This window comes from Melospiza georgiana, chromosome 3 (assembly GCF_028018845.1).
Source record: "Melospiza georgiana isolate bMelGeo1 chromosome 3, bMelGeo1.pri, whole genome shotgun sequence".
NCBI classification, from domain to species: Eukaryota; Metazoa; Chordata; class Aves; order Passeriformes; family Passerellidae; genus Melospiza; species Melospiza georgiana.
The window spans coordinates 3,482,107-3,508,290 of record NC_080432.1 but is presented as its reverse complement, the minus strand read 5'-3'; the positions used below and the strand labels follow the sequence as shown (position 1 = coordinate 3,508,290).

At 44.9% G+C, this 26,184-nt stretch overlaps 5 non-coding genes across 5 annotated transcripts; 1 reads left to right on the top strand and 4 right to left on the bottom strand.

Annotated features, from left to right (window-relative positions):
• Window positions 1-18,686: 18,686 nt before the first annotated feature.
• Window positions 18,687-18,758, bottom strand: TRNAW-CCA (transfer RNA tryptophan (anticodon CCA)). Its single transcript has one exon. It is a non-coding gene; the product is annotated as a tRNA-Trp (tRNA).
• Window positions 18,759-20,458: 1,700 nt separating this feature from the next.
• On the top strand, window positions 20,459-20,531 carry TRNAR-ACG (transfer RNA arginine (anticodon ACG)). Its single transcript has one exon. It is a non-coding gene; the product is annotated as a tRNA-Arg (tRNA).
• A 1,418-nt stretch (window positions 20,532-21,949) lies between these two features.
• Window positions 21,950-22,022, bottom strand: TRNAR-ACG (transfer RNA arginine (anticodon ACG)). The gene has a single exon. It is a non-coding gene; the product is annotated as a tRNA-Arg (tRNA).
• Window positions 22,023-23,324: 1,302 nt separating this feature from the next.
• TRNAR-ACG (transfer RNA arginine (anticodon ACG)) lies at window positions 23,325-23,397 on the bottom strand. The gene has a single exon. It is a non-coding gene; the product is annotated as a tRNA-Arg (tRNA).
• A 1,654-nt stretch (window positions 23,398-25,051) lies between these two features.
• Window positions 25,052-25,123, bottom strand: TRNAW-CCA (transfer RNA tryptophan (anticodon CCA)). The gene has a single exon. It is a non-coding gene; the product is annotated as a tRNA-Trp (tRNA).
• Window positions 25,124-26,184: the final 1,061 nt, after the last annotated feature.

Below are 26,184 nucleotides of genomic sequence, written 5' to 3'. Positions count from 1 at the left end.
CCACAGCATTCTCCCAGACAAACTTGCAGCCTGTGGCTTGGACAGGAGCACTCTTTGCTGGGTTCAGAACTGGCTGCATGGCCGGGCCCAGAGAGTGGTGGTGAATGGTGCTGCATCCAGCTGGCAACCAGTCACCAGTGGTGTCCCTCAGGGGTCTGTGCTGGGGCCAGTTCTGTTTAATATTTTTATTCATGACATGGATGAGGGTTTAGAGTCTTTTATCAGCAAATTTGCAGATGACACTAAGCTGGGAACGTGTGTTGATCTGTTAGAGGGACAGAGGGCTTTGCAGAGGGACTTGGAACGGTTGGATGGATGGGCAGAATCAAATGGGATGAATTTCAATAAATCCAAGTGCCGAGTCCTGCACTTTGGCCACAATAACCCCCTGCAATGATACAAGCTAGGGACGCTGTGGCTGGAGAGTGTTCAGGTGGAAAGGGACCTGGGGTTGCTGGTTGACAGTCGGCTGAACACGAGCCAGCAGTGTGCCCAGGTGGCCAAGAAGGCCAATGGCATCCCGGCCAGCATCAGGAACGGTGTGGCCAGCAGGAGCAGGGAGGTCATTCTGCCCCTGTACTCGGCACTGGTGAGGCCTCACCTGGAGTATTGTATCCAGTTCTGGGCCCCTCACTTTAGGAGGGACGTCGAGTTACTTGAGCGTGTCCAGAGGAGGGCAACGAGACTAGTAAGGGGCTTGGAGCACAAGCCGTATGAAGAACGACTGAGGGAGCTGGGGTTGTTCAGCCTGGAGAAAAGGAGACTCAGGGGTGACATTATCACTCTCTTCAACTTCCTGAAGGGTGACTGTGATGAGCTGGGGGTCAGTCTCTTTCTCCGGGCAACAACAGACAGAACAAGAGGACACAGTCTCAAGCTGCGCCAAGGGAGATGCAAGCTAGAATTAAGGAGGAAGTATTTTACAGAAAGAGTGGTCAAATACTGGAATCATCTACCCAGGGAGGTGGTAGAGTCATCATCCCTCGAAGAGTTTAAAAAAAGACTGAATGTGGCACTTGGTGCCATGATCTAGTTAAGGTGTTAGAACATGGGTTGGACTCAATGATCTTACAGGTCTCTTCCAGCCTAGAATTTCTGTGATTCTGTGTGATTCTGTGATTCTGTGATAGGTATTGGGAAGTTATGGTAAATATTGTACACGTAGTTTTTAGTATAAAAAGATAACACCACCTCTGAGGCGGGCAGAGTGCCTCTGACTGTCCTGCTGAGTGGATTTCGACTGGACGGGAGAAAAAATTTTATAGATAAGATACAATAAACAACCTTGAGACTGAGAAATGAAGAGCCCTGACTCCTTCTTCAACCACTAGGCTGGGAAAAGAGACTTTCTGATGTATCTCAGGGTCACTCTGACCAGCTAGAGATCCCAAGAGGCGGCTGCTGGGCTGAAATGAGACCTTGATGGGCATAAGGTCCAGTACTCAGAGACAGAAATGGAGACAATCCCTTTTGGAATAACACCTCTGTGATTTACACACCAGAGATGGGTTTCATTGAAGTAACAGGGAAATCTGAGGCTCAGTCTGTTCTGAATTTATCCAGATTTAATAGCAGAGATTTTCTTCAGGATGTTGTGGCTTCACCCAAGCCGGAAATTCAGCTTCAGGCAGCTCTTGCTCACTTCTGCCCCGGTGGAATGGAAGGGAATTCAGAAGAATGAAAGTGAAAAAACTTGTGGGTTGAGATAGAGACAGATTAGCAGCCAAAACAAAATCTGTGCAAGCAAAGCAGAACAAGGAATTTATTTACCACTTCCCATGGGCAGGCAGGTGTGCAGCCATCCCCAGGAATCCACCACAGGTAAAAGTGTCTTGGGAAGAAAAACTCCATCACTCCAAATGTCCCTTCCTTCCTTCCTTGTTCTTCCTGCAAGTTTTATTGAGCATGACCCCACATGGTCTGGAAGATCCCTTGGGTCACCTGGGGCCAGCTCTCCTGGCTCTGTCCCCTCCCAAATCCTTGTCACCCCCAGCCCTCTTGTAGGTGGGGTGAGGAGCAGAAAGGAGCAAAAAAGCCATAGCAAAAAACATCCCTGAATTATCAGCACAGTTCCCAGCACAAACCCAAACCATTCCATACTGGGAAGTAAATTAAATCCACCCCAGCCAAAACCAGCATACAGAAGGAACTTGAGGGATGTAGAGAAAATCATCAATGTCTGTTTTGAAAGTTGGTCGTGTCTGGGCTGTGGGCAGTGAGATGTCCTTGCTACAGTGTGTTCTTTAAACACTGAATTTTGTGACTGTTATTAAAAACAGATCTGATGTTTTAAAACCCAGTCTGTACATCATCCAAAATCTTGTCTCTGTGGAGGGATAGTTCAGACCCCATCGTTGTGTTAATAAATTTAGGTGTAGGTGTGTGTGTTTTTTAATGCTCATATATCATCTATTATATATGTTATGTTATATGTTTTATGTTATATGTTATGTTATATGTTTTATGTTATATGTTATGTTATATGTTATATGCTATGTGTTATATGTTATGTGTTATGTATTATATATTATATATTATATATTATATATTATATATTATATATTATATATTATATATTATATATTATATATTATATTATATTATATTATATATTTTATATAATATAATATATATTATATATTATATATTATATATTATATTATATTATATTTTATATTATATATATTGTATATTGTATATTATGTATTGTATATTGTATATTTTATATATTTATTTATTTATATATATATATATTGCATATTGCAATACTGCTCGTGTTTATTGGTTGCAATGCAATTACCCTCTGTGTCAAGAGCTGCCTGTAAAGTTCTTCCCACTCAGCTTTCATTCCTGTCATCCTAAATTTTATTACCCATTTTTATCACCATCACCAAAACTGGTTGCTTTTAGTCATTCCCTTTCCCAAATCCTTTGGGAATATGTGAGACTGCCCAGACTCCCTTCTTTAAAAAAATACTTTTAAAGAATTTAAAAATTCTTTAAAAAATCACTCTGAGCCTTGAGTCAAAACCAGAGAGGAAATTACTGTGAGTAACAACAAAGATCACGGGTTTTGGTTCAAGAAAACCTTTATTTTCATGTGCGAATAAAATAATAATATATATATTGCTTCAAATCCTCCAAGAGCTGCATGAACCTGAAGCGATTGAACCTCCAAACACCCCTGTGAGGTAGGCTGGAATAGGTGGCCAAGGAGCCAAAGTGGCTTGAGTATTAAAAGCAAAAAGGGAGTGACTTCAGCGAGGAAAAACCCGGATCTCCAGAAGCGGTGTGCTAACAGGACATGCCCTCTGGAAGCTTCTTTTAAAGCTCATTTGCAGGAGGCTTTAGACAGAGGAGGAATCCATGAAAATCAGCTCCTCAAGGCAGTGGAAATGTTGCTGGTCCAAGGGCTCTGATCCAGGAAAGCCTTTTCTTCTTATTCTGCCAAAATCCTGCAAGGATGCAAAGGGTCTTGTTATTGTGCTGCAATTCCACTCCAGTTCATTCCCCAAAAGCCCCAACACCTTCTAATTACCTTTCAAAATGAACCTACAGGATGGGTCCAGCCTGCAGGTTTAAAAACCTACATCCCTGTATATGTTGGGTGTCCAGCTCTGCAAATTACCAGTGTATAAAACTGTGGCCCCTGGGAAATTAGTTATGTGACCACTTGTAATGACATTTTTTATTCAGTTTGCACCAAAATAAAAACTGGGGATTTGATGTAATTGCTGAACACACAAGTTTAGTGCCATCTGAAGTGGTCTGGGATATCTGCTTGGCCTCCAGACATCTATCTTTTCTGAAAATCAATGCTTTCCCTCAGAATTAACTCAGCCAGATAAATCGATATGATTTAAATACTCCAAGGCACCTCAAATGCCACTAAACATCTCGGTGTATCCTGCTGAATCAAGCCCTTCATGTCTAAATTCAAAGATTTCTTTTCAAGCAACCTGAGCTGGAAAAAAATATTTATATTGTACTTCAGAATACCCTGTTGGTTTTAACTTCTACTCTTGTATTGGTCAGCTCAGCTGAAAATCTGCCAATATAAGAACTTTAATCCTGAACACTAACATCCATCAGTATCAGGTATATTTTTAAAGACAGAGTATTTCTGTAGGAAAATTACACCTGAAACCAGACTTGAGAGCTCTTGTTCCTTTCCCAGGCTCAGTTTTCTTTGTGTCAGGTCTAGCAGATGTTCTGACAGAAATTTGATGTTGGAGTTCTCCCACTGGCACCTCCCAGTCCATTTGCTATCAGTGGAAATTGCTTCTCAAAGAGGATGAGTGGTCACAGAAACTGAGGGATCACATCACTGCTTTGTAAATTAATCTAATATCAGGTTCCTTCTGTTCCATTTGCTTTTCTGAATTCCCAAATGCATCCTTAGCATCTTATTCCTTAGCATCTTATTCTCCTGGTAACAAACCTGCCCTGTTATTGGAATTACTTGGGTTTCCTGAAACCACTGAGGATCCCCATTTGCTGAAAAAATGTATAAAACTTATTTTCTAGAACCACCTCATCAGATTTCTTCAGTTTCGGGGAACCTTTAAACCATGACAATTCTATAAGTAATGGAATCACACAATAAGGAGTTCTGGGAAATTCAGACATCACAGATCTGAGTTCTCCCTTTGTTTTGAGCCAAGGTCTGTCCTGTCACATCAGTGGCTGGGGATCTGCCTGAACATCATGGCTGGGATAAATTTTATCATCACACCAGTCCTCTTCATCAAAGGTAATGGAACCTTTCCTAATCTGCCTCTGAATTTGGGGTTGTGAATGTCACTGCAGCTGGCAGGGATCATCTCGTGGCCATTAATGGAACAAAGTTATTCTAAGAATTAAGTAGATGGAGAATGTGTTTTATTTTAAGCTGAAAAGCATTCCCCAAAAGTATGTCCAAAACCTTAAGGAAATAAAAAATATCTGGCTATCAGGGAAACTCCAGACATTATTTGAAAGTGGTTTCCAAGGTCAAAGTGAAATGCACACCTAAGTCTCCACTCACTGACAAATTCACTCTGCTTCACCTTTCTAAGACTTGTGCAGTGATGGAAGGAAGGAGAGATGGGGAGAGGTTGAGAAGCAAAGTTCTGTGAACACTTTCCCCCCTTTAAATGTACGTTTTCTAGGTAAATTTTAAAATGAAACCAGAGAGATGATAAAAAGCTTTCCCTGATGGGTATAACTGCTGTGAAGTATTTTCCTAATAATTTCTTGAAAAAGCTTCCTTTCTTTTCCCATAAAAAATCAAAATAAAGTGAAAAATACTTGGAATTCTTGGACATTTTGACCCTTCTGATCCCTTTCTCCCATACATGACTTCCATTCAAATGAATTTTCTCCCTAAACACACATCAACATTATGCACGTGTTCCTCCTCTCTCTGGACCTTCCCGCCGAGGGTTGCCCTGCAAGCCCCACTAAAGTTTTGCTGATTATTCAGAGAAACGGGGGATAAAACAGGGGACCTTCTGATGCCCCTGAGATGTTTTGTCACCTACTTGGAGCAGCAGTTCATCAGCCCCCCGTGGCAGGTCCCCGTGGCAGCGAAGGTGGGTGGGCACGCCCCGGCGCGGCAGAAGCTTCCCTGTGCGCTCCGGCACGCGGTGGTGTCAGCAAAAAGAGGGTCTGCAGAACCTGTGGGGAGTGGCAGGAGTTAAAATCTCAGCTTTCTGCCTGAAATGATGAGAGGTAAATGCTCAACAAGTCACGTGTTTTCTTTTTTTAGCAAGAGGGGCACCCTGAGCCCAGATGCTCCTGGACCCACCGCTGCACCATCAGATTTTGCCTTTCAGCTGATGGTGGCTTTTTGCCCCCCTGTGAACACTCTTCTGCTTACAAACCCTTTTGCTCTTTATAGGAGTTTTGCTTCTCACCTGAAGTGGCCTGGAAGAGGAGGAGGAAGACAGCGAAGAGCAGGTAGAGGATCTTCATGGCTGTCAGCTGCTTGTGGATTCTGAGGTCCTGCAGAGCACCTGAAGGCCCAATGGTGGCTGTAGCTGGCTTGAGCAAGGGCTGGGAAAGACACCCGGTATTTATAGGGCCCTTGGGGTCGTGCAAGTGTGACAAGTCAATGAGTAACTGCCATGAACTTTCTGGAGAGGGACTAGACCCCTTATCACAGGTGGCAGTGAATGTGTTGCAATCCCCCAAGGGTGAATTTCCACCCCATGGGTCAGTTATATAATCTGACCATCAGCCAAGCCTGACTGAGCTGCACCAATTTTCATGGCTTTGGAAAACCTCTTCCCAACCCAGGCACCAGGATGGGTCAGGGGGACTTGGAAGTCATAGAATCACAGAATCACAGAATCACAGAATGATGAGGTTGGAAGAGACCTTTAAGATCATCGAGTCCAACCTATGCCCTAATGTCTCAACTAGACTATAGCACCAAGTGCCATGTCCAGTCTTTTTTTAAACACACCCAGAGGTGGTGATTCTATCACCTCCCTGGGAAGAGCATTCCAGCACTTTATTATTCTCTCAGTGAAAAATTTCTTCCTAATATCCAACCTATACCTTCCCTGACATAGCTTGACCATTGGAATGGAGACCCAGCTTTGACCCTGGGTTTGTCACTCGTTGACAGTTCATGTAACATTTTGTCTCCATCTCCCCATCCCTGTAGCCAGGTGGATGATGTCAAAGGCAGAGGAAAGCATTGGGAAAGACTTGAGGTGATGCAACTGTTCTCTGTCACTTTTTAAGCAGGTCTCAGGATAACCTCACCCACTGCAGGGGGCTGACACAAAGCTCTCCCCCTCCTTCACTCCTCACTTGTATCACAGAATCACAGAGCAGTTTGGGTTGGAAAGGACCCTAAAAATCATCTCATTCCAACACCCCTGCCATGGGCAGGGACATTTCCACTGGAACAGGTTGCTCCAAGCCCCATTCAGCCTGGCATTTCATCCCACATCATTGCCACTGCTCTACCTTCAGCCTTAGGGGGCAAATTCTGACCTCATTGCACTCAGTTTGTTTGTCCAGATTAAAAACCACAGGAGTTAAGAGTTCTAACACTCACTAATATATCTAATTTCCTTTAAAGGAAATAAGCTACTTCATATACATGCACAAGTTTGTGATGCAATGCCAACTATTTCCCCTCTTATTGCCCTGAAAGGTCGGGAGAATGTGCTGATTCCACAAGAATTGTGTCTGACACAATGCTTTGAAGGGCAGCATCTTCTGGGGCTTCACTTCAGAGCATGATCCCTGTGGCTGTACATTTTCTTAGAAGGAGATCAATGCAGGGAAGGTTCTTAACAAAATCCTGGGCTAATAAACAGCTTAAACACTGTCACAGCCCAAGTGTTCCTGCAGTTCCTACCTCTGACATTCTGGTTCAGTGGTTTGCTTCCTTATTACCTCATTCATTATATTTAACTCGGAGTTAATGGCATTTTTGTTCCAAGAATTGTTAGAAGGATGAAAACATTACCGAGGTTTATGTTTAATTTGCACAGTAATGGGCCAGATCAAGCAGCTGAGAGAGAGGCAACAAAGTGAGTTTATGCAGCAAAGACCAGCAAGATAAACACTGATTTCCTTCTTCCACTCATAAAATCTAATTAACCAAGAAATGCCAAGTGCTCCTTTTTTGTCCCTCTTTTTTTTGTACCCTTGCCTTAAAAATGATCTTTTCCTTTGTCAGCAACTCTTCAGCTTTCCCCATTTCTAATGGAGAAGAAATTTAATTTGCCACCCCTCTCTTTTCTCTTTAGTGGGATACAGAGGGGCAAATGCCTGACCTGCAAAACCAGCATGAATAAACCAAAAAATAAACCCCCTTTTTTTTTTTTCTCAAGACCCTTTGAAATGTGAATTCCTCTCACCTGTCTTTCACACAGACAGAACAGTGTGGGAATGTTGTGCAAATGGAAGCACTTATCCATAAGACATCCAAGTTGGGGAGGAGGAGTGTTTTTCCCAAATAAAATCAGAGTGTGCCACTGGGGAAGGCTGTAATTACTTTTTGTTATTTGAAAAAGCTCCACTCACTTCCATGGCTTTATTTTCCCTCCTGTGGAACAGAGTCAATCTATTATTAAAGTTAAATTATATAATTTCATTTATATGGATTGCCACAGCACTCAGATTTTGCTGAACAGATTTTGCAGAAGGAAAACAGCCCTCTAGGAAACAGAGAAGAAGATTTTTGCAATGAGGGTGGCAAAACCCTGGCACAGGTTGCCCAGGGAGGGAGGTGGTGGATGTCTCTGGAAACAACCAAACATGGGGCTTGGAACAATCTGGCCCAGTGGAAGGTGTCCCTGCCCATGACAGGGGGTTGAAATGAAATGGGCTTTAAGGTCCTTTCCAACCCAAACTCTTCAAGGATTCCATGATTCTATGGAAGTGACCAACTCTTTGAGCCCTGCTAGCACAGGCAACCTGAAAATGTCACTCAGAGCAAGAGGAAAATTCCATGACTTTGAGTGCTAACAAAAACAAAGACAGGAGCAAACTGGTTTGCTTAAAACCGGGCAAAACTCGTATAAAACAGGCAAGGAGCAGAACAATTCGTGCAGCACAGCAGTGACCTGGGGCTGGAACATGCAAGTGTGTGCATGGAACTCTATCCCACAGTACCCAGGGCCAGGATGAAGTCCTGGAGATCTCTGTTGAACATTAACTCCCACACAAGAGCTGGGAGTTCAAGGAGCTGCAAGTACCTCTCCCAGAGAAATCCAGCTCTCTAAGCAAAGAGGAGCTGGGGGGACTTTGCAATTCAATTTTCCTGAATTTTGCCCCAGCAGCCCCTTTCCAAAGATGATACTACAAGGAAAATCTGAAATGTTGAGTGGGGAAAACATTTGAAAACAGCATTTCAAGCTGATTTTTCAGTCTTCTGCAAAACAGGGTTTTTTCTTCTCTTGTTCCCTCCTTGGGTAACAAACTGCCCCCATAATAATTCACAGCAAGCACCATACATGATGTTATACAGGAGGGGTTTGCCTCATTTGCCTCAGTGTTTTCTCATAAGTGTGACTCATCAGCTAATGACAAATGAAAAGTCTAAAAACTACTATGCTTTTGAGAAACTTTGTTTAAAACAGGGTAAAAGTATTTGGATGGTGGCAAAACTTCCTTTTGCCATTGTAAATATAAATATGCCTTAAAATCTCATAGGCACAGGGTTATTTAAGAAATCATGTGCTTATGTTCCATTAAAACTAAATGCATGTTAAAACATAATCCAGTATTCTCCTGGCTTTCCTAATGATAGCACAAATCATTATTATTGAATCATGAAAAGATTTGGGTTGGAAGGGACCTTAAAAATCACCCAGTTCCACCTTTGCCATGGGCAGGAACACCTTCCACTACCCCAGGTTGCTCCATCTGGAACAGCCTGCTCTAATGGAAGGTGGAACATCCTTGGAACTGTTCAAAACCAGGCTGGATGAGGCTTTGAGGAACCTGGGGTGGTGGATGGTGTCCCTGCCCATTGCAGAGGGTTGAAACTGGATTTAAATTCCCTTCCAGCCCAAACCATTCTGTGATTCCATGTTTCTACCCTTCGACATCATCCTGCTAAGGGCATGTGGAAGAGCTTTTACAGTGATTTCTGTGAGCCAGGGAGAAGTTTGAGAAGAGGATCCATGTTCACCCCTGAAAGAATTTTCTACCAAGGTCATTGACGTAGAAACCAAGAAAGAAAGAAGGATAAAGAAGAGAAACCTGTAAGTGCCTGTTCCAATGAGCACTTTGTCTTTCAAGACCAATGAGTAAAGTGTAAACTTATGAGTTTTGTAAGAATGTATAAAAAACATTCATGCTATAATAAAATCAGTTTGAAGCCTTCTGAAAATGGAGTGTGCTGCTTTGTATTGTCTCCGTCTCAACTATGACAAGGGCACAATGAGAATGGGAAAACGAGGGCCAGGGTTGCTTCATCCATGAAAATTTATTAGTGGGCATCCTCTAATGGATACATTTGGCTTTCACACACAATATTTCTACACATCACTTGTCATTAGAGTGGTTTGTGCCATTTCCCATGGGCTAAATGGGTGCACAGGGCAGGTTTTACCTCTGTTTCTCCATCAGTCCTCACTGCGCTTGGCAACAACCACAAAGGTCTCTTATTAAAGAAATATCCTAAAATTTTCAGATGAGGAGAAATACAGCTGATGAGTTAATGAATCCTGGTGTGTGAGACATTGGCTGGAGTCACTGAAAGGGCACAAGGGGAGGCCCCTGTACATTTCAGGTTCAGGGATGTTGCTGTGCTGAGGTCTGGGAGCCTGGTCAATCATTACCTGCCCTTGGCTGCTTCAATCTCAGCTGCTTGTGCCCTCCTGCTGCAATCCAGACACTGAGTCAACATTAAACAGAAATTCAGATGACAGCTGGGAGAATGTACTGTCCTCTGTGCCTCTCAGCTGAAGGGGAATTCCTCTGTGGAGGGGAGGGTGAGAAGGAATAATAATGAGTTTTTGAGAGGAAGGAGGAAGGCAGGATCTCCTTTAGGCTGTGGAGAAAAGATTGGTGCTTCTCTGGTCCTGATGAGGAATTCCTTGATCTGTCACACAGCCCTAGTGCTGATGCTTTTCCTGAAAAATACTGAGACTTCTGTGTGGATGGTATTCTACAGAATAACACAGAAGCCTTAATTTTAAAGAGTTATTGTACAGTTGATGACAAGCTAAAACACCAGAACTGTCTTCATTAGACAGTGAGCAGGGTCTAAATGCTTCCCTCTGTGCATCATTTAAAAGTCTACTCCTGTGGTGGCATCATTTAAATGTCTACTCCTGTGGTGTATTTGATAGTTTCTGTTGCCTTTGGCATCATCATCATAATCGTCGTCATCATCAAAAACAGAATCATGAAACTCCACTTGTTCGTGTTTGTCACCATGATATTTTATGAAAAATCCCTTTACCAAGATTTCTTCTCCTGGGAAGGTGGGAAGCTTCAGCTTCTCCCTGTTTTGCTGCTATGGAATTGGAGATTTGTTGTGATTTGGAGAATTGTTTACCCAGCATGTAAATTGTTTTTAATCAAGGACCAATCACAGCCAGCTGTGTCAGAATCTCTGAGTCTGTCGCAGGTTTTTATTATCATTCTTGTCTAGTCTTCTGATGTATCCTTTCTCTTTCTTTAGTATTGTTTTAGTATATAATTTCTTATAACATAATATCATATCATATCATATCATATCATATCATATATCATAATCAGTGTTCTGAGAACATGGAGTCAAATTCTCATGTCTCACCTTGTCCTGGGGACCCCTCACAACACCACAACACTTTTTAGGTAGGAAGCTGCTAATGCTGCAGCCACAAGAATTGGATTAATATAAATTTATATCTGTAATCAGTCAGGTCAGCGTGACATTGACCTTCTGCTTGTTCTCATCTGTAGTAGACAACTCCCTTGTGCCTGCTACATCCAAGATCACATTGCAATTTATTGAGCTGCAGCTAATTCAGGCAGCAGAGTGTGAGCAGTGATTCAGGATGTGACCATGGAAAACTCATCATCAGCAATATTCAATTATTAGAACAGCCCTGGCAGTTTTGTCCTCTGCTAGCCCTGTGCCAAAAATTCCTGGGCAGTTTCAATGATTAGTCCTGGCTAGGAACTATTCCAGCAGGCACCTGGTGTGGTCACCTTGCACTGGAAGCCAAGAATTGCACAATATGGGTATGGTCAAATGATGTCATCTCAGAACCCAGAGAAAGGCACTGTTATGAGTCCAGAAGGTTTCCAGACTGTATTTGCAGCTAATCATATTATAATTATTACATATTGCAATCGACAGAATGAGAGGACACAGTCTTAAGCTGCACCAAGGGGAATATTTACTGATATTAGGAAAAGGTTTTTAACAGAAAGAATGATAAAGTTCGGGAATGTTCTGCCCAGGGATGTGGTGGAGTCACCATCCCTGGATGTGTTTAACAAAGATTGGATGTGGCCCTTGGTGCCATGGTTTAGTTGAGGTGTTAGAGCATGGGTAGGACTTGATGATCTTGAAGGTCTCTTCCAACATAATGATTCTGTAATTCTGTGAATTATTCATGTTTGTCTGGTTTGGCACCAGCTGCAAATGAGCCTTTTATAAGATGCTTCATCAATTGTCCTTCTCCCCTTCCTCATGGTTGAGTTGTCTTGAATTCCTCTGTCCTGCTGCTAGCAATCTTTCTTCTGCTATAAATGACAACTAATAACAATAATTTTTTTGAGATCTAAATATCTGTCTTCTGCACAGGTCAATGTCCTGATCAAAGTTTGGAATTGCACAGAGTTTCATTCCTGTCTCTGCTTGGATGCCACTGTCCCCAAGAGAAATCACAATGATTATGGATGTGTAAATCTCGCTCTGAGTCAACCACTGCAGATCTCCACTTGTACAGATGGCACACAGTGAGCGATAACACTAAAAGAAAAGGTATCACTAATCTAACAAAAAAGTTTGACCATTCAGTTATAAAAGATGTCTTGAAATATCGTATCAAGGATAGTTTGGGTTGGAAGGACCTTAAAGAACATCCAGTTCCACCTCCTGCCATGGGCAGGGACACTTTCCACTTTTCCTGGTTGCTCCATGCCCCATCCAACCTGGTCTTTGACACTTTTAAAGAACAGAGAAAACCAGCTGGAGGAGTCACCCAAAATAATTGGATACTTTGATTTACTCAGTTACCTCATTTCTAGCCCTCTGTAAAGCAGCCCACAGCTTCAAAGGTCAACATCAGGGACAAAACCCAGTTGTGCAAGCCATGACATCATCAAGCACATCACCAATTTCCAATGAGCCAATCAGGGCATTGTGTAATGCAGGGGCCAGAGCTGGGAGTGGAGTTTGCTTTCTCCCACCCAATGGGCCACATCTGCTGGGGATGAGAAGTGGCAGTGCCTGGCTCTTCACTTGTTCCTACATCACCCAGTTGTTTGCTTCCCATGTTCTAGTTTAAATTCGAGTTAATGTTTTTTCTTACACTTTTCTCCCTGAAATTAGTTTTTCCTGGAACTAAAGCATTTGTTGTTTGAAAGCACTTTTTAGATGGCTATAATATTTCTTAGGAGTCATAGAGACAGGACTCTGAGCATTTCCTTGATATCTGATATCCTTTAAATATCTCCTTGAGATAAGCATAAGGGTGGTGAGGCCCTGGCACAGGGTGCCCAGAGAAGCTGTGGCTGCCCCTGGATCTCTGGAGGTGTCCAAGGCCAGGTTGGACAGGGCTTGGAGCAACCTGGGATAGTGGAAGGTGTCCCTGCCCATGGCAGAGGATGGAACTGGATGATCTTTAAGGTCCCATCCAACACAAAAGTTCCATTCTGTGGTCTATCTGGGAGCACCACATAAATATACTTTCTACCTCTCCTTTCATTTAGTCTCTTTTATTTCATCTCTCTACTCACAGATATTTTTCCCCACCATGCTGGTCTCCATGCTCCAATCTCAGCTGGGAGGATTTCAGGGCAGACATTGCAGCAGCTGTACAGTTCCAGCATGGAAAAATCCCTTAAAATGCAGGGAAGTCACAGAGTTATTAATTTTTTAACTTCCTCACAGACATGTTGACATGGCATAAACCGTCCTGACTCTCATCTGCTGAAGTTTACAAAATGTTTGAGATAATTTCAATGACCCCAAGCCCCCTCTGCACGGAGGTCTCCACAGACCCACGCAGGGCCAATATTTCCTGCTCCCCTGTGCATGAATTTCCTGGGAAACCACGTCTTGAGCAGCAGCACCTCACCCCCTCCTTCACGGATGGGATTCCCCCTGGGTAATGAGCCACACACTTCTAGGAAACTTTGGAAAGGCCAAGATTTCCTAGCAGCGTTAAGGGCTTCATGTCTCAAGTCATCTGCACATTTTCACTCCCACGCCTTTGCTGGGGGGATAAAATAAAGTTTAACCCATCTTTTACTCCATCTCCAGCCCTCCAGAGGGGCAGTGAGGTTGAGTTTGTGGGTGTGGGTGCAAAGGTCCTTTTCAGCCCAAACCATTCTGTGATTTTGGGGCAACAAATGTGGCTGGCCACATCCGTACTGTTAAATTCCTTCAGCTTCAGGAACAGGTGTCTGGATTAAAACTATCCACAGGGAGTGGTTCCTAACCCACACCAGCGCCCCTATACAGTTGTTCTGGGCCCAAACTGAGCCAGTTTAGCCAATATTACAGAGCCAGGCCCTGTACCTCTGTCCCTACACTGCTTTAATGCCAGCATGGACATGGTGCTGCTCCAGGACATTTTGAGATGCATGTTCTCACAGGAGAGGGTAGACAGAGCTTTTCCTTCCCTCCCTCCCCTCCACTCACTCCTCCTGCCCCAGGACACTCAGCAGTTTTTCTGTTACATTATTTGGACCCAAGCTGTTGCAATCACACCATAAGTAAGTGAAATCTCTGGCTTTTACCCTAAAATTTAATTGGCCTTTCAGATTACAGCAGTTCTGTATTTAATCAGCCATTTCCACCATGTAAAGGATAAAGGTCTTGTGGAGTGATTTAGTTGCAAGAACAGTTTTGGTTACAGGAATATGATATAAAATCTCAGAAGGAAGGAAAGAAGGAAGTGGCAGAAGTGGCAGAAGGAAGTGGCGGAAGGAAGTGGCGGAAGGAAGGAAGGAAGGAAGTGGCGGAAGGAAGTGGCGGAAGGAAGTGGCGGAAGGAAGGAAGGAAGTGGCGGAAGGAAGGAAGTGGCGGAAGGAAGGAAGGAAGGAAGGAAGGAAGTGGCGGAAGGAAGGAAGTGGCGGAAGGAAGTGGCGGAAGTGGCGGAAGTGGCGGAAGTGGCGGAAGGAAGGAAGGAAGGAAGGAAGGAAGGAAGGAAGGAAGGAAGGAAGGAAGGAAGGAAGGAAGGAAGGAAGGAAGGAAGGAGCAAGCCAAGCATTGGATCAAATCCCATTTGCAGACAGCTCCTTACATAAGGGATAGTTCTTACATAAGGGACAAAATCCCAAGGAAAAATTCAGGGAAAGGAAAGAAATTTGGTTGATTTTCCATGCTCAAAAGTCTTAGAGCTATATTATTTCTCTATCAGCCTTGGAGATGGGGAGTGATATGCTCAGCAAGGCCATCTGCTCCAGCCTCATCTTGCCTTTTTTTTCCTTGGGAAAAATTCCCATCATGACCTTTGCACTGCAAATATAAGGCACAAAAAGTGTCTAACACACTTTTGGGGTTTTGAAAATCAAATGAACTGTGATAGAGCAGGGAATGAAATTAGAATGGTGGGTACTGATGAGCTCTGGCTTGCATTCATTTAGACATTTATTCATTTTTAAAATCTACTCTTGATTACATCTCACTGCCAGCATTGGTGTCTGCTTACAAGGGTGGTCCCTGTGCTTTGTCCAGGTTTTCTTGGAATTTGTTCTAATATTCACCCAGTTTCTAAGACAACAAACTGAAAATCATTCATGAGTACATTCTGGGTCTGCACCTGGCAAAACAGCTGAAAAACTAGAAAAAAAAGAGTTTACAAGAAATTAATTATGAATTAAAGTCTGAAATCTGATGGCAAAGAAGCTTGATGATTTTCAGGCTTGGGTATTGCAACAGAGATAGAGATAAGAAATTGCTTTGAGCCTTTTTTTATTGTTGTTTTCCCATTAAATAAATCCAAGGAAATATTTCTCTCTGAAGATTCTTAGCTGATAATCCATCCCATACTGGTTTATGGCCTGATTTTAAAGATATCAGTGTACAAACTGAAAACCCTTCTGCCTCCTGATTGCAGAGAAAGATAAATATCAACCACATACTGTCAACAAAATGTACGTTGGGAAATAAATTACCCAGTGTCACAACCTGAGTTATTTTCCCCTAAATCCATTACCCCCAAGTACTTCTGTTATATATTTTCCCACTTGCTCCATTTTATGAAGTTCCCTGCTGTCAGTGGGGCTTTTAAATAGCTGGAATAAAATTGCCAAAACCCTACTCTTAGGGGTTTTTTTCCATGCCATTGCTGAAGATATTTATAAAAATTCATCCCCACATGGAAGACTGAGCAATCACAGCCCTGACACCCCCATCCTGCTGCACACTAAGGCAGGAGTGAGATGTAGATGTAAACAGGGAATGGATGACAGCACCAGGGACAGGCTTGGCCAGAGGAAATGGGAGAAACAAAATCTGTTAGAATCACAGAATTACTGAATTATTTAGGTTGGAAAAGGTGTCCCAGACCACCGAGTCTAACCAGTGACCTATCCCCACCTTGTCAGAGCACTGAGTGCCATGTCCAGTAATTCCATGGACACTTCCAGGGATGGAAACTCCACCACCTCCCTGGGCAGCCCATCCCAACTCCTGCGCATCCTTTCCATGAAGAAATTCCTCCTGGTGTCTAAATGTTAATAGGTTCCTCCATCAGTTCTCCATCAGTCTCTTCATTGATTGGTTCAAGTGCTGAGGGAATAGAGGCTAAAGATCTCTCTTTTGGCATGAAATTATCCTCTCTCCACAAACAGGAGGACCTACAAGTTGCCCAGAGAGGAGGTGGAATCTCCCTCACTAGAGATATTCCAGAATTGTCTGGACACAATCCTGAGCAATGTCTTCTAGGATGAGTCTGCTTGAGCAGGAAGGTTGGGCCAAATGACCTCCAGTGGTGCCTTCCAACCTTTTCCATTCTGTGTTTCTGTGGTCTTTGCCCATAGGAAGGTGCAGCAGACCAAACCCAACCTTTCCTTGGTCACTCACAGGGAGATGTGACCTTGTGCTCAACTTGGACACTGAGACTTGAACCAACAGGGTGGAGAGAAATGAAAACAAAACTTCAGCTTCCAAAACAGTCATGGGATCATTCTAGAAGGAAGCCTGGTGACACAAGAGTGACACTGTTGCTTATACAGACAGAAAAAAAAAAGCAAAAGAAAACAAACCAACCTTGCTGCCTAACAAAAAAGTTTCTACAGAAAAACATTTCCACTGGACACAAAAAGTCCAGAATTGAACCCAATCTGTCACTGTGGGGAGTGCCCACTTCAGGTTTCACATCCTCCTCTGGTCAAGCTATTTCTAAGACAATATTCAGAGTAAACTACTTTGTGTAACAGACCTCGATAGGGCTGATCATAATTCTCTGAGAACTGGATTTTCACTGGAAAATAAAGTTATATAGGAAAGAGGACTTGTTACAGGAATTTACAGCAATATGGAATATTTTAAGCTTTTCCCCCTCACATTTCCCATTTGATATGGCCTCAAAGATTTCCTTGTTTATGCAAGACAGAGCATTTTAACTGGAAACATTTGGAGAGTCTCAAAATTATAAAATTATCTTGGTTATTAAGTAGCTTGTGACAACTTTCCTCGAATGGGAGACACAAAGTTCTACTCTCTGCTAAAGTGTCCCTTTGATTAAATCTCATCACCAGGCTCTTCATAGAATCATCAAAAGGTTTGTGTTGAAAGGGGACCTTGAAGATCCTCCTGTTCCAACCCCTCTGTCATGGGCAGGGACACCTTCCCTAGATTGTGACTCAAAATGCTCCTGCTTAAAAGGAAAAAAAAGGCTTTCAGAAATCTTAAGAGTTTGGCCCTTTGAAAAGTGAGAATAGTTGTGAACTCAGCATTTTTTATGAAATGTAAAACTGTTCCCATTGCCTGCAGTGAAAATACTTTTGATGAGAAGTCTACAAGAATAATGCTTCCTACCAAATATCCTTTCAAGAGAATGCCAGTTGTCCCAACAACAGCATCTTGAAAATTGTGCTATCTGGGGCTTTTTCATCTGTGGAAGATTTACAAAACGAAATGCCTGAGTTTCTTTCCATTCTGAGAAGTCAAAGAGACAGAAAATCACATTATGGAGACAGAGCCATAAGGACAAGGACATTTGGTTTAATGATCTTGGAGGTCTTTTCCAACCTCGATGATTCTGTGACATTGAAAGCAGTGAGGCAGCGACATCTTGAGGAAATCCCTGCTCACTCAACCCTTTGGTGGCACTCCAGGAGTTGTGGAATAAGGGATCTTAGGTTCTTGTCTTTCTTATTGTCTGAGATCCATTGTCTTATCTCAGTATTTCTCCTGTTAATATATTTTTAAATTCATCTTGAAAGAGCCCTTAAAGGAATTCAACTACTTTTTATGAATAATGACTCATATAAGGTCCTTCAAGCCTTTTTTCCAGCCCTCCATCCCCTCCGTCCATCTCACCATGGAGAATCAAGAGAAGACTAAGAAGAGAGTTAAGGATCCTGATGACCAGTCCTGATGGCTCAGCTTAGGCTCCCCACAGCCAGATGTTTCAACATAATCAACAAAAAACTCACTGACACAGTGAAGCAAATCAGTGAACACCATCAAGGTGGTGGGGAAGTTGGATATGAGGGATGTGGAGAGAGATGGGGAGAAATTGGCATTATTCCATCTGAGGAAGAACATACTAAGGGATTTTAACCCCCCTAACAGTTCCTTGCCTTTCCAAAGGGATTTTGGGACCAGAAGAATTGATATCCAGACACGAAGCCAGATCTGAGGTCCCCTCTATTCCTATCAGCTTTTCAAACATAGAGAAATGGAAAGCTGAAGTGATACTTTGAAGAAAATTTGAGCACTCATCCAGCAAGGAAAGACCACTCTGCCATGGTCATCCACTGCCCTTCTGAAGGGATTTGGGATACAGAGTTATGGAGTGGGAGGGCAAAAGGGAGCATCTAGGAGATGCAAGGGGACATGACCCCGGTGTGATTTGAACACACAGCCTTCTGATCTGGAGTCAGACGCGCTACCATTGCGCCACGAGGTCAGGGTGGAGCCCTTTCTGCTCAAATATCATTGTGGAATGTGGGGCATTCTTTGAGGGAATGGGAATTTTACTTTACCTGGCAGAGGAGTGGCACCATTGTTGCCTGCCTTGCCTTGCAAAGCAAAATATTCTAGATATTTAGAATATCTAAATGAGATGCTTCAGAGGAAGAAGGCTAAAAATGGCCCCTGCCCAGAGCAGCCCTGCAGAGCTTCTCCCAGGAGACACACTCTTGGATGTGGTGTCTCCAGAGGGACAGAAAAAAGGGTGGCCCAGTGTTGGAACCCTGGTTACTAAGGATTCTAGACTTTCTGTGCTGTCAGGCACTGATCCCCAAGAGAACACTGCATTTGACCTGAAGCTGTGGAGAAAGCTTCCAAAATTTCCATAGAACTGGGATTATGGGTGTGGACTTTGAATAGAAGAGTGTAATATCACATAGTAGAAAACTTAGAGTTTAAAGTCCTAGAATATAGTAATATATATGAAACAAAATAGAAGTTTTAGAGCAGAAGCTAGTCCTTCTTCTTCACCTTCTTCTTTTTAAGTTTGAGTAGTATTGTGTAATTGATTTTAAAAATTCCCATTGCAAGCCAAAAGTAGTTAGTTATAAAATATAAATAAAAATAAAAATAATTTGTGTCATTTCTTAATTAAACAGTTATCCTTAAAAAAACCTTATATAGGGAGAGATACAACTCCATTTTTATTTTGTTAAAATAAAATACTGTAGAACTCACAGTTTGTAAAACTATAATATAGATAAGAACTAATAAACATCTGAGTCCAAACATGAAATTCCATCTCACTCATTTAAGCCCAGCCTTAACAAAAAAAAGACAAAAACTCCACAGCTCAGCACCTCCCTGGGGAGTGAAACCCCATTCACCTGGAAGATGTATGAATATCAAACCCATAATTCACAGGGAACAGGCCATAACCAAAGTGCAGGACAAAGCAGGGAGGTGTGGTGGGTGAGTAGGTGTCTGCTGCACTTTGCCTCATGAGGAAGCTGAAGGGAGGGAAGGCGTTCTCTGAAAAGAGGAAAGAGCTTCACAACTGCAGACTCAGTCACTCCTGGGGGATCTGGACTTATCTCCATGTGATATTTCCCTGGAACACCAGTGTGGGCTGGTACAGTCAATCAGGGGACTCCTGGAGTGTTTAAGGACAATGGTTCAGTGTAATATGATGGAAATAGAGAGAGGTTTCTGATGAACACCATGACGAGTTTTTCTCAAGAAAAAAGTAAAAAAGAAGAGTCTGGTCCATCCCACCTCAGAGGCCAGGTGAGAATATTCCTGAAATGAAGGAAAAATGTGATGATGGCTGGAGACAGGGACCATGGACTTCCCAAGGGCAGAACACTCTGGGATGATACAATTCCTTCCTTGATGGCCGAATGGACACTGAGGAACATAATTTATCTTGGCTTTGGTTTCACCTCTGAAAAGGTCTCCCAGACATGTCCCTGCAGCAGGACACACACACAGAGCAGCTGAGCTCAATCCAAAGGCAAAGCAAAGGGCCAGGACCGGGCATGGAGCAGGTTGGGGTCAGAGACTGGGGGTCCAGGGGACCCTTCACTGCTGGATGCTGAACTGGGTGTGCTTTGGGGTCTCTGTGGTAGGGGCAGAGGCTGTTCCACACAAGGAAGGACACGGCCAGCCTGGCAGGGACATGGGGGTGACCAGAGGACAGGGCCAGTGGCGCAATGGACAACGCGCCTGACTACGGATCAGGAGATTGCAGGTTCGACTCCTGCCTGGCTCAACACTTTTAGCCCAGGCAAATTCCTCCTGCTCCCTTCTCTCTGAGCACCTTCCTTCTCCCGACCATCATCCATCCTTCGTCAAGTTCCTCATGTCCTGTCCCACACTCCAAAAGGAGCAGGGATGGAGCCCACACCAGAGCCAGGGACACCACAGCAAATCCCACAGCAAAATGCAGGTGCCTCCTGGCAATGCAGGTGCCTCCAGAACTGCTGTCCCACAGCCAGGACAGAGCCAGCACTCCCAGGATGTCCTGGCACCTCATGTGCCCTGGTAACAAGCCCCTTCCAAGGCTCACACTGGTCCTGCTGCCCTTTGTCAGTGCCTTGACAAATTCTGCTCTGGGAGCAGTGCCCTGCTCACAGCTTTGATGTCACAAAATGATGTTCCTGTGATGGTGATGTTGGAGAGATGGAGAAAAAGCCTGGAAGGTTAAGGACCTCAGGAAGACAGCTGTCCCTTGTCACCTCCATCACCAGCTTCAGGGTGATCCAGGCAGGGCTTGAACCTGCAGACTCCTGATCCATAGTTGGATGTGTTCATTGAGAAACTGGCCCCAGCCTCTCATCCCACCTGCTGTCCTCACTTCAGGAACACCTGGATTTATTGTGGTTAAAGGGAAGTGGCAGGATCTCACCTTGCTCCCACCTGCCCATTCCATTCAGCCTTGTCCTCCTCACCTGTGGTACCCCTGGTTCCCCCACCCAGGAGAAGAGGTGCCTGTACTGAGCTCCAGGCTCAGCTCAGCTGCTCTGGAGGGTTGGAGGGCACATCTTGCCTTCCTATGGGATGTGCGGTTAAACTTCCCAGGCCTTATAGAACTGTCTGGAGCTGTGGTGCCCACTGGAGGGGAAAGCTTAGCCCAAGGCCATCTCCACTTGCTCCAGCCTGGTGACAGAGGGGTGGGCACGTGAGCTGTAGTGGGATCTTGCTTGATGGCCAATTAGTCTGGGCTTCCCTACACATGGGCAACTTCAACCTTCCTGGCCCAAGCCACAGACACAGTGAAGGTACGAAACAGTGATGACAGAACCACGAGTGTGCAAATGTTGGATGAAGCAACAAAAGAACACAGAAATGGGAATTTTACATCAAATAACAGTGATTCATGTAGAAATGATACATGGCGGACTCCAGTCCAGACTTCTGCTTAATTTATGATGTGCAGATGAGGACTGCATGCTCAGACTCTGGATATTTCCAAGGATGTAGAGGGTACAGCCTCTCTGGGCTCCTCTCTTGGTGATTTGCCATCTCACAGAGAATTTTTTTCACCAGTATGTCCAGTCAGAGCCTGCCCTGATGAGAGGAAGTTTTGCTGGGCAGGAAGGGACAACACCAGGGAGAGGCGGGGCACCATGGGGGAAGATGTCCCATGTCACCATCAATGTGACAGCCAGGCTGTGGGCAGGAAAATTGCGAGCCAGGCAGGAGTCGAACCTGCAATCTCCTGATCCGTAGTCAGGCGCGTTGTCCATTGCGCCACTGGCCCAGCCCTCATGGAACTCTGGGTGGGCTTTGTGACAGAATTAATCAAGTATAGGAAAAAATAGATTTTAGGAGATCCCTGGGAAGCAGGTGATCTAATCCCTGCTCAGAGCACAATGGTCTTTGACATCAGGTTGTAGCCAAATTTTAAATAACTCCAAGACTGGAAACTCCAAAGCTTCTCTGAGATCTTGTCCTACTCTGAGACCATTGCTGTCACATGGAGAACTTGGCAAGAAAGGGTAGCAGGACCAGGGTGACCTGTGGAGGGGGCTGGGACCAGAGCACACAAGGACATCCTGGGAGTTCTGGCCCTGTCCTGGCTGTGGGACAGCCGTTCTGGAGGCACCTGCATTCCACTGTGGGATTTGCTGTGGTGACCCTGGTTCTGGTGTGGACTCCATTTCTGTCACCAGGCTGGAGCTTGAAGGAGGCGGCCTTGGGCTAAGCTTTCCCCTCCAGTGGGCACCACAGCTCCAGACAGCTCTATAAGGCCTGGGAAGTTTAACCACACATCCCATAGGAAGGGAAGATGTGCCCTCCAACTCTCCAGAGCAGCTGAGCTGAGCCTGGAGCTCAGTACAGGCACCTCCTCTCCTGGGTGGTGGAACCTGTGGGACCACAGGTGAGGAGGACAAGGCTGAATGGAATGGGAAGGTGGGAGCAAGGTGATATCCTGCCACCTCCCTTTAACCACCAATAAATCCAGGTGTTCCTGAAGTGAGGACAGCAGGTGGGATGAGAGGCTGGGGCCAGTTTCTCAATGAACACATCCAACTATGGATCAGGAGTCTGCAGGTTCAAGCCCTGCCTGGATCACCCTGAAGCTGGTGATGGAGGTGACAAGGGACAGCTGTCTTCCTGAGGTCCTTAACCTTCCAGGCTTTTTTTCCCATCTCTCCAATATCACCATCACAGAAACATCATTTTGTGACATCAAAGCTGTGAGCAGGGCACTGCTCCCAGAGCAGAATTTGTCAAGGCACTGACAAAGGGCAGCAGGACCAGTGTGAGCCTTGGAAGGGGCTTGTTACCAGGGCACATGAGGTGCCAGGACATCCTGGGAGTGCTGGCTCTGTCCTGGCTGTGGGACAGCAGTTCTGGAGGCACCTGCATTGCCAGGAGGCACCTGCATTTTGCTGTGGGATTTGCTGTGGTGTCCCTGGCTCTGGTGTGGGCTCCATCCCTGCTCCTTTTGGAGTGTGGGACAGGACATGAGGAACTTGACGAAGGATGGATGATGGTCGGGAGAAGGAAGGTGCTCAGAGAGAAGGGAGCAGGAGGAATTTGCCTGGGCTAAAAGTGTTGAGCCAGGCAGGAGTCGAACCTGCAATCTCCTGATCCGTAGTCAGGCGCGTTGTCCATTGCGCCACTGGCCCTGTCCCCTGGTCACCCCCATGTCCCTGCCAGGCTGGCCGTGTCCTTCCTTGTGTGGAACAGCCTCTGCCCCTACCACAGAGACCCCAAAGCACACCCAGTACAGCATCCAGCAGTGAAGGGTCCCCTGGACCCCCAGTCCCTGACCCCAACCTGCTCCATGCCCGGTCCTGGCCCTTTGCTTTGCCTTTGGATTGAGCTCAGCTGCTCTGTGTGTGTGTCCTGCTGCAGGGACATGTCTGGGAGACCTTGTCAGAGGTGAAACCAAAGCCAAGATAAATGATTTTCCTCAGTGTCCACTTGACTACCAAAGAAATCATCTTTTCAAATAAATGTATTGGTTTGGTCTAGGATGGTCTGCATTTGGTCAATCCTTGGCCTTCCAGTTTTTTTCACATCTTTCTTCCATTGGGCATGGATAATTAGGGGCTGTTTCCATAGTGTTCAGGCAGATCCCGAGCTGTGATTGCCCAGACTAGAGCTTTCCAGATAGTCTTTCTCAATATTCTTGAAAAAATTCTTTCCATGTTGTTCATCAGAAACTTGCCCCTTTTCCCATAATCCTACACAGTGTAATTGCTCTTGATTCCCCTCCAGACGTCTCCAGATCCTTGGAGATATTCAGTCCCCTGGACTGACCCTACCACCCCATGTTAACATGCCAGGAAAGCATGTCCAGGTCCTCCAGAACTGATTGAGACTGGAGTTAAAAAGTTTCCTGCATTTTTCTGAGGAAGGCATTAACTCCTTCTTGAGGTAAATTATGGCAGACATCCACCACAATGCAACCTCCCTGCTTGCATCCTGACCCATAATTTCCATCCAGCACAGCTCCCTGCTCATAGGAGAGCTCTGGGCATCATGTTCCCCATATAGTCTAGACCATGTCCCTACACCCTGAGTCCCGCCCCTCTGTCTTGGTTTGAACAGACAGGTGTCAGCTAAAGAAGGCAGGAGCCTTCCTTGAAATGGAAAATGCAAATCCCCTCCCTCTGAATTATCATAATTTTGAAATTAAGGGGCTCTCAGGCAAAGATATGGGAAGAGCAGTAACAGTTCTTTACTAGGAAAATTAAAAATACAAATGCTATAGTACACAAAGAAAACAAACCACTGTCAGAGTCAGAATATGCCCTGACCCCCTGTGGGTCAGGATTTTGGCAGCAGTCCCACTAAATGGTGGTTGCAGCCCTCCAGCAGTGCCAGCTGTGGTTCTTTTGGAGCAGGGATTCTGTAGGAGGGTGGAGTTTTCCTCTGAAGGTCCAGTGGTGCTGTAGATGGGCCTGGTCCTCCTCTGGGAATGCAGAGGAGAAGTAAGCTGCTCCTCTGGGAATCCACTGCATAAGGTTGCCTGTGGTGTTCCAAACCTCAGATTATATCCAGGTAGGAATGCTTGGCTCCTCCCTCTGGGCAGAGCATCTGCCAATGGGATGATGTAATTTTATCAGCCATGCAGGGACACTCACTGGCCCATTGACAGAAGATATCTACTGAAGGGAGGAATGATTGTGGAAGAGATAAAGAAAACTTCCCAACGAACAGAAGAAACTGTCCCACCTCTAACAGATGGAAATAGAATATAGACCCCCAGGCTAAGATACCCTCCCACAGTACAGCCCCCCAGAAAAGCAGAGAGGCACCAGTGGTGGCCCAGACTGCCCCCGGTGTGATTTGAACACATAACCTTCTGATCTGGAGTCAGACGCGCTGCCCTTGCGCCACGAGGTCAGGGTGAAGGGGTCCAGGGGCCCTGGATTGCCCCCTGGGAATGTCCTCTCCATGGGGACCACCCTGGGGTGTCCCTGCACCCCGGGAGCAGAGCTGTGGCTGTGGAGGGGCAGCCTGAGGGGAGGGCGGCTGCAGAGGCCAGCCCAGGCTGCAGGATGGAGGTGTGGGGTGGGATGAGGGGAACTACAGGGTCAGTGAGGGCAGGAACCAGGCTCAGGGATGCTCCAAGGGAGGATGGTTGTGACAGTGTTCACAGGGGGCTTAGGATGAGGGAAGAGATAGAGATCTGACTCAGAAGTCTTGATTTATTATTTTATGATATATATTACATTAAAACTATACTAAAAGAATAGAAGAAAAGGTTTCATCTCAGACTAGCTAAGCTAAGAATAGAATAGAATAGAATAGAATAGAATAGAATAGAATAGAATAGAATAGAATAGAATAGAATAGAATAGAATAGAATAGAATAGAATAGTAACAAAGGCAGTTGCTTCAGACTCTGTCCGAGCTAGCTGAGCTGTGATTAGCCATTAATTATAAACATCTAAGATGGGCCAATCAAAGATCTTTCTGTTGACTTCTACAGCAACAGATAACTATTATTTACATTTTGTTCCTGAAGCCTCTCAGCTTCTCAAAAGGAAAAAAATCCTAAAGAAAGGATTTTCAAGAAAAGATGTCTGTGACAGATGGTGGCTCGGGGGGGGAACACATGACAGCCCAAGGTGGATTTTGGCTGTGAACTCAGAAATGGTTTTGGCTGTGAACTCAGACATGTTTTTCGTAGAGTGGAGCATCCATGGGCTCAGACTGCTCACAGCTCCTGATGTCCTGCCCCAGCCACAGCCCTGTGGTAGCTGGGAGAGGCACCTGGAGCTCCTGCAAGGAGGGCAGGATGCTGCCTTGTCCCCTTGTCCCACCACTGCAGCTGCGCAGTCCTTTCCCCATGGGTGCTTAAGACAAAGCTGCCATGGACAACAGTATCAGAAAGGAGGTGAAGCCTTCCTTAGCCCTCTCCAACTCCATTCCCAGCTTCATTCCCACCCCATGGAGACATG